This window comes from Megachile rotundata, chromosome 7 (assembly GCF_050947335.1).
Source record: "Megachile rotundata isolate GNS110a chromosome 7, iyMegRotu1, whole genome shotgun sequence".
Taxonomy (NCBI): Eukaryota; Metazoa; Arthropoda; class Insecta; order Hymenoptera; family Megachilidae; genus Megachile; species Megachile rotundata.
The window spans coordinates 5,210,103-5,225,400 of record NC_134989.1 but is presented as its reverse complement, the minus strand read 5'-3'; the positions used below and the strand labels follow the sequence as shown (position 1 = coordinate 5,225,400).

At 35.1% G+C, this 15,298-nt stretch overlaps 1 long non-coding RNA gene across 1 annotated transcript; it reads right to left on the bottom strand.

Moving 5' to 3' along the window:
- Positions 1 to 9,929: 9,929 nt before the first annotated feature.
- LOC143264797 (uncharacterized) lies at positions 9,930 to 12,513 on the bottom strand. Its single transcript, XR_013038733.1, has 2 exons — positions 11,836 to 12,513; positions 9,930 to 11,273 (listed from the first exon to the last, which is right to left on the bottom strand). It is a non-coding gene; the product is annotated as an uncharacterized LOC143264797 (long non-coding RNA).
- Between the last annotated feature and the right edge of the window lie 2,785 nt (positions 12,514 to 15,298).

Genomic DNA, 15,298 nt, shown 5'->3' with positions numbered 1-15,298 from the left:
CCGCCCTGTATAAAGTCCCGTGTGGAGATGTTTACAGTTTCACGGAGTTCAGATGTCAGATGAAGCCGTTCGCAATATCTTTCACTAGACAATCTCTGGCAAGAAGACCGTATCCGGTGTTGTACACAACGGTTAGGTCGTTTGGGCAGCAGAAGCATGTTTAAATCGGCAGGACGATGTTCGAAACTAGCAAAAAGCGTCGCGGCGCCTCGGTTTGTCGGCCAAGGGAAAAAACGAGCGAGTCGGTGGAAGGTTCCGTCGCGTCCGGAAATTGTTTGACTCTTTGAAAGTGGAGGAAGCGCCGTGGAAAAACTCGGCAGAAAGAGGGCAGACATAGAGAACACCCTGTGATTAGGCGGCAAGAAAAATGCAGCAGACATTAATAGACCCTCTTTAAGGAGCTCCAAGATACCCGTCGCGTCTCTGTTTTTCCTGGCTTCCTGGCTCCTAACAAATGGCGAGCTATCCCCTTCACTGTTTCCTCGCTGATCGATAGATTATTGTCTTGCTTTTTCGCCACTTTCTAACAATCCTTCGAAAAATCCTTGTCGTTGACTTATCGTTTCTGTTTCGAGCCGCACGTGGAAAACATTGAGAAATGATCGCTCGCGGTTGAATTATTGCCGGGTATCGGGTTTCCACGGAAGTTCTATTATCGTGGACACGTTACCTTTAATTTTAACAGTACTACTTGCTTTTTAGCTCGCTATGTCTCAGGTACTAAGGATTGAGAGATATGGAGGATAATTTTATTTTAGGACGTTTGGTTTGGTTAAATGCGTGGCAGATTTTTTGGGGCAAATATGGAGAAATGAAATCATAGTTGTGGGTGGTACTTGTATTAGTTCATTCATGTATTACTTTCTTTATTACAATAAGGAATTTAATTATATTTTACTTAGCAAATTTTTAAATAGGAATTTTTGAATTCACAATTTTCTTGATTTATATATTTTTTAACTGCCAGATTTGAGAATTTATAATCTATGAAATTTTATAAATTGTCGAATTTAAAAGTTTAACATAAAAATTTCTAAATTATTGAATTTAAAAATGTTGTAAATTAGAAATGTAAATATTTGAGTTTCTACAAATTTGAAAATATCTAAATTTCAGAATAAAAATTTTCTAACAAAAGTTTATAAGACACATCATAAATTCCAAACTGTGAAATTCTCCACATGTTTCTACCCAACTTACGCGGCCCAGTATACAGCTACGTAAGTACTATACTTAAGTTGCAAAGAGCACATGAACGTGACTTACTTGCTACAAATATGTACGTAAGTATTTATGTGCTCGCTACGCAACTCGTGTGGAACTTCTTCCGGGTCGATATCACGTTGTGACAGTTATCTTTGATTGACTGTAATTTCTGCCTCGAAGAGATACACTTTTAGAGCAGTATCGTGTTGTGAGATACGAAACCGTAATGTCTTTCGTGTCAGTGTTGCGTGGAGATATGGGATATATAGTTGCTGGGAAAAATCAAGGAACAAGGAGGTCAAATTAATTTTATGAGATAAATTATTTCTTCGATTGTAGAATTGTGGGATGCTGTTAAATGTAGAAATGGAATATAAAAATGTCATGCAAAAATTTAATTCAAATCTGTTATGCAAATATGTAATTCGAGGATTAAATGTAAGTATATAATGAAAATATATATTGCACAAAAGTAATGTAAATATTTACTGCAAAAATCTAATGCAGAAATATAAAGCAGATATGTTATGCGAGTATTTAATGTAAATATGTAATGCAAATATGTCATTCGAATATTTAATGCAAATGTATAATGCAAATATACAATTCAAACGCATAATGAAAATATGTACTGCAAATTTATAATTCGAATATTTAATGCAAATGTATAATGCAAATATACAATTCAAAAGTATAATGAAAATATGTAATGTAAACATGTATTCACAAATATTTAAAATCCAACATTTTTGGGGATCCTAAATGTTTATATACTCAGATTAAACAATTGAAAATTTTCTAAATTCTTGAACTTACAAATTGTAAATTTCCAAATTTCTAAATTGAAAAATTTCTGAATCTGCAAATTCTTCCTTATAAAATACCTGAATGCACATATCTTTGTATTTATAAATACCTAAATCTCTGAATTTTTAATTAGTAAACTTACAGTTACTGAACTCCAATTACTGAATTACTGAAAGTTTTACATTATGACATTTTTAAGTCATTAAATTTCTAGGCTCCCAATCCACTTGTTTGCAAATCTTCAAATGCCCGGATTCTAAAATCACCAAGTGCCCAGATCCCCAAATTTTTACATTTCCAAATTCTTAATTACCAAATCTCCAAATTCTCTACTCTCCAAATATCCAAATCCCTATCTCTGAAGTTTTGATTACCAAATCCTCAAATTCTCTAATCTCCGAATATCCAAATCCCTATCTCTGAATTCCTAATTATCAAACTGCCAAGTCTCCAAAACCTCAAATCCTCAAAAATCTAAATACTCACATATCTAACTCCCCAAATTCCTTATTACCAAACCCACAAATCCTCAAATCCCTAAATACCCAGATATTCAAATCTCCAAATGTCCAAATCCCCAAATTACCAAAATTATCAAATCCCTAAATTCTCAAGTATCCAAAATCATCAAATGCCCAAATTCTCAAATATTCAAGTTCCCAAATACCTGAACCTTAAAATTCCTAATTACCAAACTTCCAACTCCCCAAACCCCTAAATCAAGTTCCAAATGTCCAAGTCTAAAAATTTCCAAATACTAAAGCTGTATCTCCGCGCTGAAGAAAAATATACTCCTCCGAGGCTGACCGTACGCAGTACCAGCGCGTGAGATAAGATAGCCGTTGGTACGTCGGTTCTCCAGGGGTGAGAGGGGGCGTATAATTGCAGAGGGCAAATGGAGAGAAAAGCAGGGTACGCGTGTACGTAGACGAACGCAACGTGTGCGAACTCGTTCGCGTGAACGTGTTGGTGTGTTCGCGAGGGCGAAAGAAAGATGCGCGGAGATGTTCTCGCCAGGTCAGCACGGGGTCACGCTTGGAATCCAGAGCAAACTATCCCCTCCTTCGTTTTCCCTCCCATACCTCCTCTAAGTTCCTCTTGTTTGACCGCCTGCTTGCCTACCTACCCACCTATCTGCTCGCCCTCCACGTCTTTTCTTCTTCTTCTTCTTCTACTTCTTCTTCATCTTCTTCTTCTTCTTCTTCTTCTTCGTGATCTTCTTTTTCTTCGATGCCAAGTAAGAAGCCTATATACCATCAGTTCTTCGTATAACCCTTCACCTTCCCACCGTCGTTGATCCTCCTCTATCGAGGGATCAGGCAAAACATGTCCATCTCCTTCTGACGATATTCTGCAACGTCCAACGTGAAATTTGCGTCTTCCGCGTCATTGCTAGACCTGATCCTTCCGAACGACAAGCACGGGATCGCTCGGACGTAAATTGATCTCTAGGGGGGAAGCTGATGGTTCCATGGCTGTCGCGGGTAAATAGCAGGGTATCGATTCCGTGATTATCCGTTTGGTCTCGATACGGTCCACTCGTTTTTGGAAGTTTCTGTTGTTACCGCTTGTGAAGCGTTGGTAAACGATCGTTAAATCGGTGTTTTAGTGGGGTGACACCCCAGGATGCCGTTTTGCTGAAGTTGTACAGCTATAATTAGTTTTGGATTTTGGGATACGGGGCGTTTGGGGTTTTAGAATTTGAGGATTTACGGTTTTAGAATTTTGTGAGTTTGGAAGGTTAGGATTGTGGGACTTGATGATTTCTTGGACTTTGGGGTGTTGGGTGCTTGGGGTATTGGGACTTTGGGATATTGCGATCTTTGGATACTGGAAGATATGGGAATATTGGGATATAGGGTCATTGAGATATTGTGATTTTGAAAAATTGGGGCATTGCGATTTTGGGACTTTAAGATTCATGGTTTTCGAATTTTGTCAGTTTGAAACTTTAGGATTGTGGAACTTAATTTCTTCCATTTTAGGCTGTTGGGCTATTGGGAAATTGAGACTTTGGAGTATTGGGACTTTCGAATATTGAGATATTAGGATATTAGGATACGAGATATTTTGAAACATTGACACATTAGGATTTCAACAAAAATTATAATTGTGATGCATTTGAAAGTGAAGCGGATAGGTTCTAACAAAATAAAAACACTTTCCTGGATAACTCCAGTGAAATTCTCATTTGCAAAGAATTTTATTATTTTTGTTGTCTCCATAAAACTGAAACCCATGAAAATTGATAATAGAAGAATCTTGTAGTTATGATCTGAATATGTATAATTCACCATTTTGGAACCAAACTGTTTAAAAAAAATTAAGAAAAAGAATAACTTCTTTTTTAGGAAGTGGACATTGCATAGTGAAATTCCTTGGCGGGCCTGACCCGCGATTCGTTAAACCATCTGCCTGATTATCGTTAAATCGACGAATCCAAGCATAGGAGTAGTTAGTTACTGGGTACCATAGACGAGCATCCGAAGAAATTGCATTGGCCGGTAAAGGCAAGTTCGTGCCGAGACGAAGCGATTTGCCTTATAAGCGACAGCACGTGAATGTGCTTGAACGTGGCACCTTTTAAGTGCGTCCGAAGCAGCCCCTTTAAAACGGTACAAAAGTCGAGATTCTACACGCAAATTCTGATTACATATGCGCGCAAAACTAACTGCGACGCACGTACCCGGATGGGACTTTCGCCTTTTCCCATGGCGCTTGTTAGTACTGACTCGACGACATTCTCACGAAAGCATTTTAAACCGTTCGTTAACGAAGATTAATTGGCATCCTTAACGCGTTGGCTACCATGGTGGTCATCGATGAGCATCGGTAAACAAATAAAAAAGGAGGAAGCAGTAGTGCGAGATTGTAATTTGAAAATGTAGTTTGTATCAACCATATGATCGGTCATAAATGTGTTTTGAAATTTGATAAGGAATTGAAATATATTAGAGAGTTTTCACTTGTTGAGCTCTCCGCATCCAGACTTGCTGTTAGCCATCTCTCGGTGCATTTAGCAATTTTTCTCGGGGTTATGATACATTTTAAGAAAATTTAATTTTATGATAAAAAGTCGTATGTGTGACTGTACATTTGTAATTATAAATTCTGAAATGTCCCAACATCAACATCCCAAATTTAAAAATTTATAAATATGTAGAATCATAAATTTCTACATCATCGAACTTCTAACAATTAATTTGCAAATTTCCATTTCTGAAGTTTCCAATTTCAAACGTAAATGTCCACAAATATCCACATCTGCAAAAGAGTCTACATCTACAATCAATTTCCATTTCTGAAGTTTCAAATCTTCAAACATAAATGTCCATAAATGTTCACATCTGCAAAAGAGTAAAATTGGTGAAGCTCCCAACAGGGAATGTCCAAAACAGTATCGTGGCACGTGTCCCGTTCGCGAGTGCCTCGATCGTAGGTGGTCCCAGATGTCCGCGATAGCAAACGCGGACAGATGAACAGTTCGCATTGAAGTATCGGTCTGTGCACATTGTTACAGGTGATACTATGCGCGTATGTACGTGTAAACGTTCACCGAAGCGGATTCGAAGCTCGCGTATGCATATCCGTATGTAAAGGAGTTCCCGTATCTCACTGGTCTGAGCCACTTAATTGACACGCGGCGCGTCCCTAACACGCGGCGACCTCCCATCCGGTGACTGTGATTCTCTCCCTTTTTTATTCTCTCTTCTCCCTCTCTTTCTCTCTGTGTTTTCTCTTTCTTCCGAGCGTTCCTCTGCTACACGCGGAATCACGAATCTCCATCTGTCGCGGCGGGTACACACCGGCCGCCAATTCCTCGCCGGTCCAATCATGGAAATGGAAATACTTCATACGCGTATAATCCAGCGAACGACTACACGGCCGACGGCATAATTAACGGCTGGCTGCCGACAGATATTGCTTTTTTGACTGCAGCGTTACTGCACTTTCACAACATTCTTTGAGATGAAAGGTGAAATTAACGAGAAACTGTATCATCGATGGAGAGGCGGTGCGAGCAGCTGGAAATCCTTGTCTGCGTATACAGTACAGTCCCGATATAATCGAATCCCTCGGGTTGCATCGTGGAGTTACGATATTCACCGAAGTTTGCCGAATGTAGCAAAATAGCGACGAATGTAAACAAACAGTAACGGTATCGATGGGACAATGCTGATGCAAGAATAAAATTTATCTATTTTTTTATTGTTTTGTTTTTAAATCGACATTTTCCGGATTGAAATGACACCAAATACGACGTAATTCCAGACATATTTACTTGCAATTTCGAACATTTTGCTTACATGAGGTGTTTAATTTTCAAGGTTCAAACATTTGGTTTTACAGATAAATTATTGTAAGTAAATACATTCTTAATTGCGTTGCGTTTGGTTCTATTTTAGTCAGGATAAGAATTGAAAATAAAAAAGATAGCAACTAGGACTGTAAATAATATAACAGGTTTTTGATCTTCGTCGACTGCCCGAATTGTAGCGTCTCGTTCTTTTTCCCTCGCTACATTTTCTGCGTTTTAAGTATATTATCGTTCATTAAATAAATAAATATAGTTCAAATTATATCATGTTTGGTCTCGTTTTAATCAGAAAAGTGTCACAAACCTATCTGTAAAAGTTTGATCACAAAAAAGTGAAAAGTAAAAAAGTTTTATATTTGCATTGGTATTGTCTCACGGACATACCCGAAATAGATCACGTGACACAACGGCGTCCGACATAGCGTCTCAGAGTGTCCCACGTGGTATAATACTTTTACTCATATCGTTTAGATGAATTTTGCTGACGTTAAAACTTTACTGCACTATGCAAATGTTATGTAAGTAACTTTACTCATTAATTAAACTAGTAAGATTTACTTATTACATTTTTCGGCAAACGACCTTTCTAGTGTTTTTCTCCCCAATAGAAGGGATTATTTTTCTCGCTTACGTTGTATAGATCATTTTCGCTTATATCGAAACTTTATTGTATCCATACCGATGTGGACTCGTGATGGTGGCGAATTTCATCCGCGAACGCATCTAGCGCGTAATTGTGTTTATAATTGGCGTGCTGGCTGCGTAACGAGGCAAACGCTGCGCTCGATCGTTGTTATCGGGAATAAAGAGGTTACCGCGTACGCTCGGAATCAGATTTGGTTTACCACGGGGAAAGTTTAGATATTTAGATACTTTCGAATTTGGGAATTTAGTGATTTTGGAACTTGGGATTTTGGTAGTAATTGGGAATTTATTTGTAATTTCGGATTTGTGGATTTAGGGATATAGAAGTATGGAAATTTGGAAATTTTTAAATTTGTGTAAGAAGGATTTTGAAAAAATAGGGTTGGTGAATGATAGGAATGTAGAAATTTGGGGATTTGGGAATGTAGAGATATGGAAATTTAGGGATTGTACGTATAGTAAATTTGTACGTATAGTAATTTGTATGTATAGTACGTATAGTATTGGTAGTGTACGTATAGCAAAATTTGAAAATGTGGAAATAGTGAGGTTTGCGAATGAGGTGATTTGAAAGTGTGTAAATCTGATAATTTTAGATTTTCAATATTTGGAAATTTGGAAATCTGAAAATTTTGATTGTAGGATTTGGAAATGTGGAGATTTGGAAATATATATGTAAAGAAATACCGAGTTCTGGAAATTAGAAATTGGAAAATGGCGGATTTGAGTATGTGCGATTGAGAGTTTCAAAATTTTTAAATTTGGAAATGTGAAATTTGGAAATTACAGAAATTCAGCACATAGGATTTCGCAATGTGGAAACTTGGGTATGTGAGAATACGAAAACAAATATTTGGAAATACAAGAATTTGAAAATTTTAAACTTCCCATAAATCGAAAATAATGTAAAAGTTTGGTAATGTAATATTTTGATACTCAAAAATATCTCAAACTAAAAATTCGTAATATGATTAAAGCAATACTGGAAAGCAAACCGTTACGAGTTTAACGATTCGCAAATTTAAGAACTTAAAAATTCGCAAACCTTTTTATTTAACTCCTGCAAACGAAATAAGAGAATGAATGATGTCACAACTTATAAATTAAAAGAATCTACATACACGTTTTGCGTAAATGGCTCGGCTCATTTTGCTGTTCCATCGTTCCCTCATGGGATCCCATTATGACTACGTCCTTCTTGACCTCCTTTTATCTTCTTCTTTCTTTTCTGCCTGGGTCTTCTGCGCCGCTTCTTTTTCATGATTCCCCTCTCTTTTTCGTTTTTTCCCTGTGTAGTATACCGTGCGCGTGACACAAGACCTCGTTATGATGACCCCAGCTGGAAATGTTCACGAAGGACCTATCTATCGCGATCAAGAACCGATCCCTGTTTGCCTTCGGTCTCAATGACCCAGGCATCACGAGAGCATTATCATTTTTCTTTTCCGTTCCTATGCTTAGGTTCACCTTTGGCTTTTCTGAATTACTAATGCAAATTACCTTTCTGATGACTTTGACTTGGGACTTTGGAAATTTAAGACTTTAGGATTTCCGAAATTTAGGACTTTGGGACTTTAGGACTATTCGACTTTCACACTTTAGAATTTTGACGTTTTTATATATTTTAGTATTTGAGCTATTGCAATTTCATATTTTTGTGATTTTGGAATTTTAGGATTTAAGAAGTTTGCAATTTTGGAATGTGGAAATTGGGGAATTTGGGAATTCAGAAATTTTGGAATTTTTGAATATTGGACATTGAGCATTTTGAAGTCTTGGAATTTGGAAATATGAAATTTTAGAATTTTTAAATCCAGGAGTTCTGGAATTCTTGAATTTCGATTTTCAAATTTCAGTCTTTCAGAAATTTAGAATTTCAGGATTTCAGAATTTTAGAATTGTGGAATTTGAAATTATGGAATTTTGGAACTGAGGAATCTTGAAATCCTTTATGCTTGATAATGTTTAGAATGTTCGGAAATTTTATACTTTGGTACTTTGGTACTTTGTGATTTTGACATTTTGACATTTTGACATTTTGACATTTTGTCATTTTGACATTTTGTCATTTTTGAATTTTGCAATATTTGATTTTTCGAATGTTTGTGCAGCAAAAATTTTCATCTTCAAATATTTATATTTCGCAAGTGCAAAGTTACTTAATTATGTACTTAAAAAAAATACAGCAGCGCAAGTGAATAAATGATCAAAAATGATAATTCTCAAAAGTAGCTGCCCTTAACATATCCGATATTACATGATTGCTATATTTGAAACGACGCTTATACATATACAGCACATTACAATATGTTATCAAATTATTTGACATTGTTGCACGAGTAAAGATTGCGTTTAAAAGTTCAGTGTGAAATACCATTAAGATAATTCTATATCTTAAATTTTCTACTTTGCAATTTCTCGATAGTAACTAGCAACACTTCTTGATATCCTTAACTGATAAAGTAAACGTAAATATGGGTTGATTAATATGGTTTTATCGTAAATCTTGCAGTAAAATATTTATTAGACAGAATTACGGCTGTTAACATATACTACACAACATGCAAGGTTGTTTATACCATAAGCAGTATGTAAATGTTTCACATTTCTTCATAATATTATTTTCGGTACGATTATTTTGCTCTTAAACATCGTAATTATACGAAATTGTTTTTTAATTGCTCACGCGACTGTTGTTAAAATATTCAAGCAGTTTACACATTCGTAGCAAAGTAATTCTTTCACTCTTTCGAAATTAGAAACCGGATACAATAAACCGTAAACTATACATGATTATAGCATAATTTGATCGCTAATTAGAATAAAACCGCCAAGCAAGATAATTTACTTTCACACATTATGCTTGCAACATTTTTTATTTTGTTCTCGTAGAAAATTTATTTTATACAAATCTAATTGTATGTGGAAGAAGAGGCAAAATAAGAAGAAGAAGTAAAATGAAGATGTTAAAATTTATTATGTACATTGGTTTGCAACTTATTATATATTTCACGTGTGTATATTTGAAAATTATTCCATTGATTAGAATTAATATTATTCAGTTAATCAACAACAATATTATTTATTATATATCGTATAGAAAATTATACAAGTCAAAAATGCTCAGTACAGTATTCGTATTAACTTTTCGAGACCTAACCTCAAAATACAGTCACTTAAACCTCTCGGCGCATAAGCTCAATAATGCATATAACACAAAATAAAAAATGCACATAAATATTAAAAATATCAATCATAAGTATTAAATTAAAAATAAAGCATAAATTATTATAGACATTACTACCTTATAATTTCAAAAATAGCATATATACAATATACAAATAAATACATGTTAAAAAGTAAACCTTCCGAATGGGTCAAACGTTCGGTAATTCTGTTAGTAAACCCGTTTGGTAGTTTCAGTGTTAAATACTTCCACGAAGCCACATAACAAAGCGTGTAATAAACAAACCTCCCCAGCGATTAAAGATAACAGAAACGTATCTAATTCAGAATTGTTAGAACAGTGTTTAAGAAGCTCATCCTGTGCAAAACACACACGGTTCTCGGTCCGTGTAGGAACATACGCGTGCATTAACACACATACTGGCGCGTGTGTTGGTCGTCGTATGTTGTAGTCGTCGTGTTAGCACACACGAAAGCGCGGTATGTGCGCGTTAAACCGCTCTACCGCGGAAACGCGTTAAACCGCTCTTCACCCTGTGGCTCCTTGTTCCTCCACTTCCTGTGCTCTCTCTTGGTCGCGCATCAGCCCTATTCGTGAACTTCCGGTCCTTGACCCTTTCACCCTTTTCATACTCGTGTCCTCTCGCATCCTTCAAATCCACCCCTGGCCACCTACCAACATCCCTCCCGCTATCCCTCTTATCCTTCCATTAACGGTGTAAGCCCAGGCCCGTAACGCATCCTTAAAAATCGTCCGTGGCATATTTAATGTTTGCACTTTGACGCTTCGTTGTAAAGCTCCTTTCGGGATCTAACAGGACTCTCCATTAGTGCTTAATTACATAGAGCTCTTCTTTCTCTTTTTCTTTTTTTATCCTTTTCTCCTTTTGTTCTTCCTTTCGTGGGACCATAATGCCTCGTGAATATTCAAGCTGGAAGTTTAGTAATAACGCGGCGGAACGGTGACAGCGGTTGCTGCCTGTCTCTCCTGCGTTTCTGTGTTTACAGAGGAACGATACTGTGGCTACTTCTGGAACCTTCGAACCTTTACCGATGGAACTTCGGGAGTGCGCCAGTACTCGATTTAACCCTTTGACTATTGTACACTTTCCTACGAAATCATCAGTACTGAGAAGGCCTTTTCATATGGAAAACCTACTGGAAAAACTCTGTATTCTCGTTAACACTAAAATTACCAATCAGTCAAAATGACTGGTTTCAGATTTGTCATTTTATATTACAAAATTTTATTGTCGCGTCTTTATGGAAATGTCTGTCATATTTTGTTGAAGTAAAAACTAGATCTATATGTTATTTGGTGCTTTAGTATTTATTTATTTCCCTTGTCATTTTATTTTTATTGTCATTTAATGTCGGTAGCTTTAGTATTAACATTGTTCTGTTCTAGTTTAATCCCATAATCTACAATTTTCAGGTTGCATTTATTGCTATCTGATTATTTTCACAGCGAGACAACCGAAGAAAGTAAAAATGTTGGATATACATTCTGCGGTCCTGAATTATGCAGATTATCAGTAGAAGTGAACGTAATATTCGATTACAGTGAAAATGTGAGTATAGTTCATTATATCCGAATTGTAATGTGTGTCGCGAGTGTGGTACGATATTACGGGGTTAAACAAATCCCGACCGTTCGAGTGGTTCATGGTTACCTTGCCGCTGTCACGGCAGTATTTCCGTGGATGAAATAAACTAACACCCGTACAACCGTATCTACGGTTTTTGAAATTAAACTTTTGATCTTTACGGATTTTTAGGATACGCGTCGTGAAACTATGGGTTTTGTCGAGTAACGGAGAGTCAGAGCTTCGGCTTTGAAAGTCAGGGAAGAACTAGTTTATTATGTCAAAGGCGGGGATTATATATTGTACATTGAATGAGTCAGTTGTTTTCGAGGTTATTGGCTTATCGTTTGTGAATCATGTGTTTTTGGGGGTTATGGAATTATCGTTTGTGAATCATCTTGTTACTCTTGAGTTTGGGTTGACGTGTTATCCGGCGTGACACCGCCATTGTAATTATTGCCCGAAGTAGTGAGGCTCTTGCAGTTGTTTATTAGTTTGTTTATCTGTATCAGGCAACAGGTTGCAATTTTGGGTCTCTTGACTTGAAGATTTCAGAGTATACTCGTAAGACACCCTAAAGTTATACATTAGATTTTGGCACATATCTGAGGACAGGAACCTATTGTCGACATCGATCATCGTGGGATTGATAAAACTCGTGTTTTAGTATCGTTTTCAATAATTTTTGATAGAATCAACTGGAACCATGTTAGAAGCTTTGTAACTCATCGTTGATGACAATATTTGGTCGACATCAGTCGTCGTGAAATTATAATCATGTTTGATATCGTTTTCTATAGTTTCAGACAGGCTTAGTTAATTGGAACGACTTTAAAATCCCTACATCTTATTCACGTTCTACCTATATCCTTGTAGATACTCAAAATTTTAAATGTATATTCAAATTCACGTAAAGTACCTGCTATATAGCAATATAATTTTATACGAGTATAACAATATAATTATATTATTAAATCAAATACATATACACAAAATTTGTGTATTTCTCCGTTATTACAATTAAAATATATTTTTTAAATGAACGAATAAAGAACATATGTATTAATACATATATTCAAAGTATAAGTAATATATATGTTCAAAGTTATTGCTAAAAGTATGTACTTTTAACAATTTTATTATATACATTGCTTTGATTTTATTCTATTACTGAATTTTGAGTTAAGATGTTACTAAGCCAGCTGTGTACAATTAATTACGCGATATGTATTGATTAAGCTTAAATACGGTTGTAACAATAGCAGCTTAGTTACGTTCCTGTTATCTTTAATTGTAGATAACGTAGTTCTATTGTGATTCTATTGTATGGGAAGACGAACTGTTTATTGTACTTGCGAAAGCTGTATGTATGTAGTTGGTTTGAAGAAGTTTGTTGAGCTACTCTCTGTATAATGGGAATTGGTATAGTTTGTTCTAACGCTTCTTCTTGAACAACTTATATTACATGCACTTTGAGAAATTGCAAATTACATGTATGTAAGATATATATAATTTTGCAATTCATTAATTACTTAGGAAAATTTTATCGACGATGTTTTTCTTAATTGTACTTTTAGAAAGCTAGATTTATTATTGGATTAGATTAGACTTATAAAACGACAGTATTTTCAATGAAGTTTCAATATTCAAACATTTTTAAACTCTCAAATCTAAGAATTTCAAAATCTTAAATTGTAAGCTTAAAATCTAAGAATTTCAATTTCAAAGTTCTAAAATGAAGCAATTTTAATTTGAAGTTCTATCGTTTTCAAGTTTCTACAAATAAAATTAATATATTTAAAAGTTCCAAGACTTAGATATATAAAAATTCGAATATTATGAAATTCAAACATAGACAAATTCAAAATTTGAAGAACTGAAGAATCGAAGAATTAAAAAGATTTCAATGTTCCGAAGTCCTAATTTCCCGAAATACTGAAATTCAAAAATTAAAATATTTAAAGTCTCATAATTTGAAAGTTTCAGAAGTCCAAGATTTCAGTATTCCGATATTCTAAAATTCCTAATATAATACTTTGTGAGACCAAAAATCCGAGAACCTCCATGTTCCAATATTACAATATTTCAATGTTCGAATACTCAGAAGTTCTAAATTTTTTAGACTCCATGATTTAAAAATTCTGAAATTCCAAAGTTCCAAAATTCCAAATTCCAAAATTCTTAAATGCCCAAATTCCTAAATTACTAAATTTCTGAATTCCTAAACTCCCATATCCCTAAATCCCTAAATCTCTAAATTCCCAAATCTTTAAAACTCTAAATCCCTAAATCTCTGAATTCTTAAATCCTTAAATCCCTAAATCCTTAAATTCCATAATTTAAAAATTCCGAAATTCTAAAAAATCTCTAAAAATCTAGATCTAAAAATCTAAAAATCTAGAAGTGCGATGCCTGCCACATCTGAAACTCCCAATATTAACAAAATTTCAAACTTTCAAAAATTGCATTCCTATCGAAGATGCGTTGTACGTTCCTCGCCAGTTATCCCAGTCATGCGTACACCTCTAAAGCGTACCACGAGAGAAGTTAATACGCTTGTGAGTTTGTTGTTTTCCCTATCTCAACATTTACCATTACGGTTTTCACGATTGTAAATTCGCATTTCTGGTTTCGTTAATGCACTGGACACGAGAAGTTTCAAAGCTTTAATTTATCATACTGCCAAGGGAGTTGCAACCGGGCAAACGGAAAATACGGATTCAGCATCGAATACAAGGAATTAAGCACGACTTACTTCGAGCGATGTGAAATTTTCCTCAGATCAACGCCAGGGTTTAGGTATACCAGAAAATTACCAAATTTTACTGGCATTTGTATACAATTATACCTCATGTTTGTGTGCATGAGTGCGTAAAAAGTTGAGGAGAACAGAACATAGTTTGTAATCAGGGCTGCCTTTGTCGAAGGAAATTTGGATTTCTGAAAATTTGAGAATTTTGTGTTTGGAGAGTAAAATTTCAAGAAGGGATAGTTTTTAAGTGTGAAAATTTGGAAATGAATGGAAAATTGAAAATGTGGGAAATTTTGAAAATTGAAAATTTGGAGAATTTTGGAAAATTGAAAATTTGGGAGTTTAAATATCTGAGAAGTTGGTAGAGATTTAGAAATTTAGGAATTCGGATGTGTAGGGATTTGAAAGTTCTGAAAGTCGGCTGATTTAGAAATTTGGAAGTGTGAAAAATTAGAAATTTGGGAATTTGGGTATTTGGAAATTTGGAAATTTGGAAATTTGGAAATTTGGAAATTTAGAAATTTGGAAATTTGAAAATTTGGAAATTTAGGAATTTGGAAAATTAGAAATTTGGGAATTTGGGTATTTGAAAGTGCAAGGATTTGGAAAGTTAGAAATGTAGGTGATTGGAAATTCAGAAGTTTAAAAATTCAAAAGTTTAAAAATTTGTAAATTTGGGAGTATAGTATAGAGAATTTAGGAATTGGAAATGATTTAAAAGTTGTGTCGATGTATCCTGGAATTGTAAATAAACAAACTTATAGTAAATTAATTTGTACGGGGCAACAATACTTCTAG